This window comes from Dromiciops gliroides, chromosome 4, assembly GCF_019393635.1.
Source record: "Dromiciops gliroides isolate mDroGli1 chromosome 4, mDroGli1.pri, whole genome shotgun sequence".
Classification (NCBI taxonomy): domain Eukaryota; kingdom Metazoa; phylum Chordata; class Mammalia; order Microbiotheria; family Microbiotheriidae; genus Dromiciops; species Dromiciops gliroides.
In genome coordinates, this window is record NC_057864.1 from 216,135,116 (window position 1) to 216,141,828 (window position 6,713).

At 39.3% G+C, this 6,713-nt stretch overlaps 1 pseudogene; it reads right to left on the reverse strand.

Moving 5' to 3' along the window:
• Nucleotides 1-5,405: 5,405 nt before the first annotated feature.
• LOC122725754 lies at nucleotides 5,406-6,032 on the reverse strand (annotated as a pseudogene).
• Nucleotides 6,033-6,713: the final 681 nt, after the last annotated feature.

Below are 6,713 nucleotides of genomic sequence, written 5' to 3' on the forward strand. Positions count from 1 at the left end.
CAATCTCTTATAGTTTTTCTATACTCAAGAAAAATTTCAATGATTTCTACATTTAAATTCTGTGATACAGGTTTGGGTTGTGTGTTATATGTGACATTTGGGGCATTGCAATAGTAGAAACAGCCCACACCAGCTTTTGTGCTGTCTTTCATAAGCCTATGTAAAGACAGGATGTCACCTTATTAATTAACCAATGAGGGAGTTTAATTATATTATTTGAAATCACTAGTGCAGTGGTCTCATCAAAGTCAATATGACACATATACAAAAGATTCTCCTCCTCAAGCCCCCCTCCAACTCCCCAACCCCAACCACCACTCTGCTCTTTAAAGTTGGCCAAATTTATAAAAATCCATTAGACCAGATTCAGAATTGAGCTAAAGCAGTGATATCAAATTCAAAGAGAGGGGACAGCTAGGTGGTGCAGTGGATAAAGCACCGGTCCTGGAGTCAGGAGGACCTGAGTTCAAATATGGCCTCAGACACTTGACCCTTACTAGCTATGTGACCCTGGGCAAGTCACTTAACCCCAATTGCCTCACTAAAAACAAAAAACAAAAAAAAAATTCAAAGAGAAATGGGTTCCACTAAACTATATATAAGGATCCCTATAAGCCATATATTGAGTCTTTTAAAAAAAAACACACACACACACCACATATTATCTATATTCTATTGTATTTTTATTTGTTTTGTTAAATATTTCCCAATTACATTTTAATCTGGTACTGGCAGGACTGGGAGTGTAGTCTATGGGCACATCTTTGATCTAGGGTACAATGTAATATAGCACATGATTCCAAAATTACTAAAAATGGAAAAAATATTTAGCTTGCTATGTTCCCACCTAATTTCTGGAATTTTCTTCTCTGTCTTGACCCCTCCCATCAACACACACACATAAACACATTCATAGAAAATGGTAATAAAAAAGAGACCAAAACAAAAAAGAAAATAGACAATGCTCTGTGGCTACATCTGTTATTATAATGACCTTGAAACTCTTTTGATCACACATTTTTATCAGAAAAAATGTTTGAACATACATGACATGTACATATGCATATATGATATTTATAAATTATATATGTATTACTGTGTTGATATTCTGTACATTATAAAAGAAACTAAAATAAAAAATTTAAAGAATGAGACAAAGAAATAAGCTATATTTTAAAACATTTTATTTTAATAATACAAAACTCCTTTTTTGCTCTCACTAAAAAATTATAGTGAGAAAATTATAGAGAGAATATTTTAGTGAGAGTAATGTGATTAAATATGCTCCATCACTTTTTAAAATTTAGGTTTAACGCTTCATGGTACAGTGATTCAAAGGTCTGGTTCTAAGTTCAGTTTATTTCAATATTTGGTATTACTGGTTTGTCATAGCTGAAAAAGATATCTCAGAGATCCAAATGAAAGAAAAGCATTGTTGGCTGTAGTTATTAAATCATGGTCCTCGTTTTTTCAATCCTTTCTACTTATTATGCAAAGGTTTTCATTGAAATTCACCTAGTAGATTTTCATCTTCCCTGATGTGGGAGAAAGTATTTGATCTAGGTAGTGAGAAGAGGGGATCAGCAAAGCAGACAGTAAGGTGCCTGGATAGGCTCTGGTTTCCTGGTGATGAATGTCCTTTATTCATTTACCAAGTACTTAGCAAGACATGATCTGATGGCTAGAATTATTCATTAGGAAATTGCTGTCTTTCATGGATTGACAGATAAACCCCTATACTGCCAATACAGACCTCCAAACATGCTGGGTAACTCCAGCAATAAACTGAAATGAAAATAGATCTTTATCACAGACAAACCATAAAAACCACATTTTTAATGGAGGTTACCATACTAAAAACTCATAATGTCCAAGTGCCATGGAACAAGCATTTCCAAAATATAGACACCTAGCATATGGAAACAAGATGAGGCGTACATTATCACTGTTGACCTGACTGCTGCTGGTGTTATATGCAGAATGCTTTCATTGAGTCTATATAGGGGATGAGGTATGTGTGTGTGTGTGTGTGTGTGTGTGTGTGTGTGGCTGGAGGGGGTGGGGATTCAGGAAGACTAAGACCTCTAATATGAGGGCTTGCTGAGCCCTTTTCAGGGCTGCTCATGCATCTTTGGTCTCCACTTGTCACCCAACTCTCACCTGTGGTTTCAAGAAGCTGTGGCCACGGGGCGGCTAGGTGGCGCAGTGGATAGAGCACCAGCCCTGGAGTCAGGAGAACCTGAGTTCAAATCCGGCCTCAGACACTTAACACTTACTAGCTGTGTGACCCTGGGCAAGTCACTTAACCCCAACTGCCTCACTTTAAAAAAAAAAAAAAGAAGAAGCTGTGGCCACACCCCAGTAAACCATCTTGACAGTTGGGGTAAACCATGTTGAGGGTAACCAACAGGCCTCAAACCCATTGGTGAGGTAGGGTGATATCTACCTCAAGCATATGAAGACTTCCCCCAATGGAATGGAAGGATAAAAACAATTTGTTCCAATAGCCATGAAGGCAGCTGAAACATGAAGTATTTAGAGTTCAGGCATGGAAGATGCCATGGTCATTCACTACATCCAGGCCATTGCCAATTATCTTTTGTCCTGCTACAGGACTTAGATGACTCAAGAAGAATAAATGAGGTTGAGGACTTTGTGAAACTCTCCCTCACTTAAGTTCAATTCACATGTAAGTTAAGACATCACCTGTGATGTTGTTGGTATTCTTTGAAAATGAAGGACAAAGAACAACAAAGGATGAGTTTACATAATAATACTTTTATTTAACTACAAAACTCAGGGAAAACTCCCTCGTGGGCTGTTGGGCCTCTCCCTTTTAGAAAATGGAGCAAAAAAATATTTCAGTACATTGTCTCTTTTGAATTGATAAAGACTGATAAAGTTTTTCATTAAGATTAAAATACTATGCTAATATTATTTCTTAATATTTTCCTAGAGAGAGAATGATATGGGGCAGCTAGGTAGTGCAGTGGAGAGAGCACTGGCCCTGGATTCAGGAGGACCTGAGTTCAAATCCAGCCTCAGACAATTGACACTTACTAGCTGTGTGACCCTGGGCAAGTCACTTAACCCCAATTGCCTCACCAAAAAAAAAAAAAGGAAAGAAAGAAAAGAGAGAGAATGATATGTGCAATATCCTTCAGAACATTAAAAATAAAAGAATAATAGCAGGATAACAACTTATGCTAGGATTGTTTCTATCTGAACTCCATCAAACAAAATGAGAATAAAATAATAATAACAATAACTCTCAACCTCATCAAATCTAACCTATCATTCAAGGCATAAAGAAAGGAAATAAGCATTTATTAAGTGCCTATTATATGCCAGGTACTGTACTAAGTACTTTACATATATTATGTCATTTGATCCTCACAACAACCCTGGGAGGTATGTGCTATTATTTTACAGTTGAAGAAACTGAGGAAGACAGAGGTTAAATGACTTGCCTAAAGTTACCCAACTAGGGGAAATTTGAACTTAGGTCTACCTGACTCCAGACCCAGAACTCTATCCACTGTGCTACCTAGTACCTTCCATAAAGGGAGATATAACAAGAAAGCAAAGTAATGACAGTCAGGGTGATTTGTAGCAGACACTTGGTGAGCCCAAAGACTTTTGTATCAGTTGTGAAGGTCTGATAGAAATCCTGAATCATCAGCTAAGTCAGCACTGGCGATACTACTTATCTGGTGAGCACTCTAGTTGGTGTGATACAATCGCTTCTAAGTGTCAAAGAAACAGACATAGAATTGTTGGAAAACTAGAAAGCAGTATGGCTGAAATAAGGTTTGGACCAACATCTTATACTATATATCACAAGAAACTCAAAATGGATGCATCACCTGAAAATCAGACCATAAGAAAAGATTAAAAACTTTTACAGATACTACTTTTTTTTTTTAGAAAACTGCCTTTATTCTATTAGTAGTTGGAAAAAAATTAACTGATACAGAAAAAAGTTTAGTGAGCTGGAGAGGAATGAGAAGTTCCAAGGGGGACTTTGGCCACCAACAAAGAGAATGGGTAGCAAGCTCCCCATGGAGATTAAGAGGAGTCATCACTGTAAGAGTAAGAAATAAAGAAACATTGTATATACCAAGATGCTGCAACTTGAGTTCAGACAAATCACTTGAATTTCTGAACCGTCACATTGCCTTGGGGTGGAACCAATTTCCCCTTCACTGACCCCAGCTCCAGGAGACAGGAGTGGACACAGGGTTATGTTGTGCAGAAAAGGAACTGTTAATGGCTATCATTCACTGGAGAAACTGACAAAAAGGGATTTCAAATGTTTTTCCATCTGACTTTATGTTCAAATATACTTTCTTTAAAAAAAGAAAATAAAACAACCAAAAAAAACCCAACCCAAAGAGACCTTCTGTAGAGATAATAAATATCAGTATTAGTTAATCCAATTATACAAAAAATACTATATCTAAGCTGGGGTAGATATATTTATTTTTTGGTAACATACATTAAGTGGCACTAATTACACAGTAACTCTAAGGTACCACAGAACTGTAGCTTTGCCACAGCTGCATGAGGACTTGCCACATTTTTGGCTGGATCCCATTTTCAAACAATTGAGTAATACCCCAGAGCTATACCAATAAAAGCCTTGTAAGAGATCCTGCTCTGAAGTGACTCCATATTTATTCCCCAGAGGACCCTGTAGCTGACAGCAACAGGACATGTTAGGTATAAAACTAGTTAAAGCCCAATTCACAAAAGTTATCACTTTTTTCCTCTTTCTAGAAAGAAGCAAGAAGTTAAGAATTCCCTTGAATTAATGCCAGATGTGCTGGTTGAGAGAATGAAGAAGGTTATTAAGAGTAATGTCGGGGGGTGGGGGGACAGCTAGGTGGCACAGTGGATAAAGCACTGGCCTTGGATTCAGAAGTACCTGAGTTCAAATCTGGCCTCAGATATTTGACACTTACTAGCTGTGTGACCCTGGGCAAGTCACTTAACCCCCATTGCCCCACCAAAAAAAAAAAAGAGTAATGTTGGGGCAGCTAGGTGGCACAGTGGATAGAGCACTGGCCCTGGATTCAGGAGGACCTGAGTTCAGATCTGGCCTCAGACACTTGACACTTACTAGCTGTGTGACCCTGGACAAGTCACTTAACCCCAATTGCCTCACACACACACAAAAAAGCCAGTAATGTCAGAGGGACCCTGGTGTGCACAGATGTGTTGGACACAGACTGTCATTAAACAATCATGGCTGGCTTCTAAATACTGGTAGCAAAATGATTTCTAATTTGTAAATCTCTTAAAGTAAATTATGGATAAATGAAAAAGGCCAGTAATCATACAGTAAGATTAAGAAACAGCCCTTCAAAAATTAACTGAGTGAAGGCTTGGGCTTTCCACTGTGTTTACAAGACAAGGCACCCAGATTTTTTCTTTCCACATCTGGCTTGCAAAGCCACTCTTGTGGCCATTTCAAAAACTTCCCTCAAGCCATCTTTGATCTTTGCTGAACACTCCATATAACCAAATGCACCAATCCGATTTGCCACATCTCTGCCTTCTTCAGGTTTCACTGGCTCCTGCTTCATCTTGGCCAGCTCCTGCCCCGTGTGCTCATCATTTCAAAGATCTTTCTTGTTCCCAACCAGAATGATGGGCATGTTGGGACATTTTAGAAATGCTTCACCTCTGGGGTCCTTTTCTTTGGGATGTTTTCTAAACTATCAGGGCTATCAATGGAAAAACACATAACATCAGTATCTGGGTAGGAAAGAGGTCTAAGGCTATCATAATCTTCTTGACCAGATGTGTCCCACAAAGCCACCTCTACCTGTTTTCCATCCACTTCAATATCTGCTACATAATTTTCAAACACTGTGGGCACATAAACTTCAGGATATTGGTCTTTGCTAAATACAATCAGCAAGCATGTCTTCCCACATGCACCATCACCAACTATAACCAACTTTTTTCGGATGGCGGCCATAACTCACAGAGATGCTGTGAGAAATACGACCTGTATAGCAGATAGGTTCTGTTTTGTTTTGGTTCTTTGTTTTTGTTTTTGTTTTTTTGTGGGGCAATGGGGGTTAAGTGACTTGCCCAGGGTCACACAGCTAGTAAGTGTCAAGTGTCTGATGCCGAATTTGAACTCAGGTATTCCTGAATCCAGGACCAGTGCTTTATCCACTGTGCCACCTAGCCACCCCCAGCAGATAGGTTCTGTAAAGCACCTTGAACTTCTCAGAGGAAAGGCACTAACAATTAAGGTAATCTAAAAATGGACTCTTTGAGTTCCTCTTCAAATGAGGTCTTCAAAGTTGTATGAACACTTGCTGGGTATGATGTAAAGAGTATAGGTTGGACTAGAGGAGGATTCTAAATTTGGGGTCGGTGAACTCAGGCAGTTCTCAAGTCCCTCTACACCAGACAAGCTGCTCCACAAGCTGTGCATTCTAGGACTCAGGCAGTTTTTACACAAGAAACCAGCAGGCAGGCAGGTGGGGAGCGGGAGAGCAGGCGGCCAAATGTGTCCTTAGGTTCACCTTATGATGTGTAAACCCCAAAAACACACCTCCAGGGGGCAGAGCCAAGGTGGTGGAGGAAAGGCGGTGGCTTTCAGGTCTCCCAACACCATCCATCTACATACCTCCAAAAAATGCCAAAAGATAATTCCTGGAGCAGCAGAACCCACAAAAGAACAGAGTGAGACC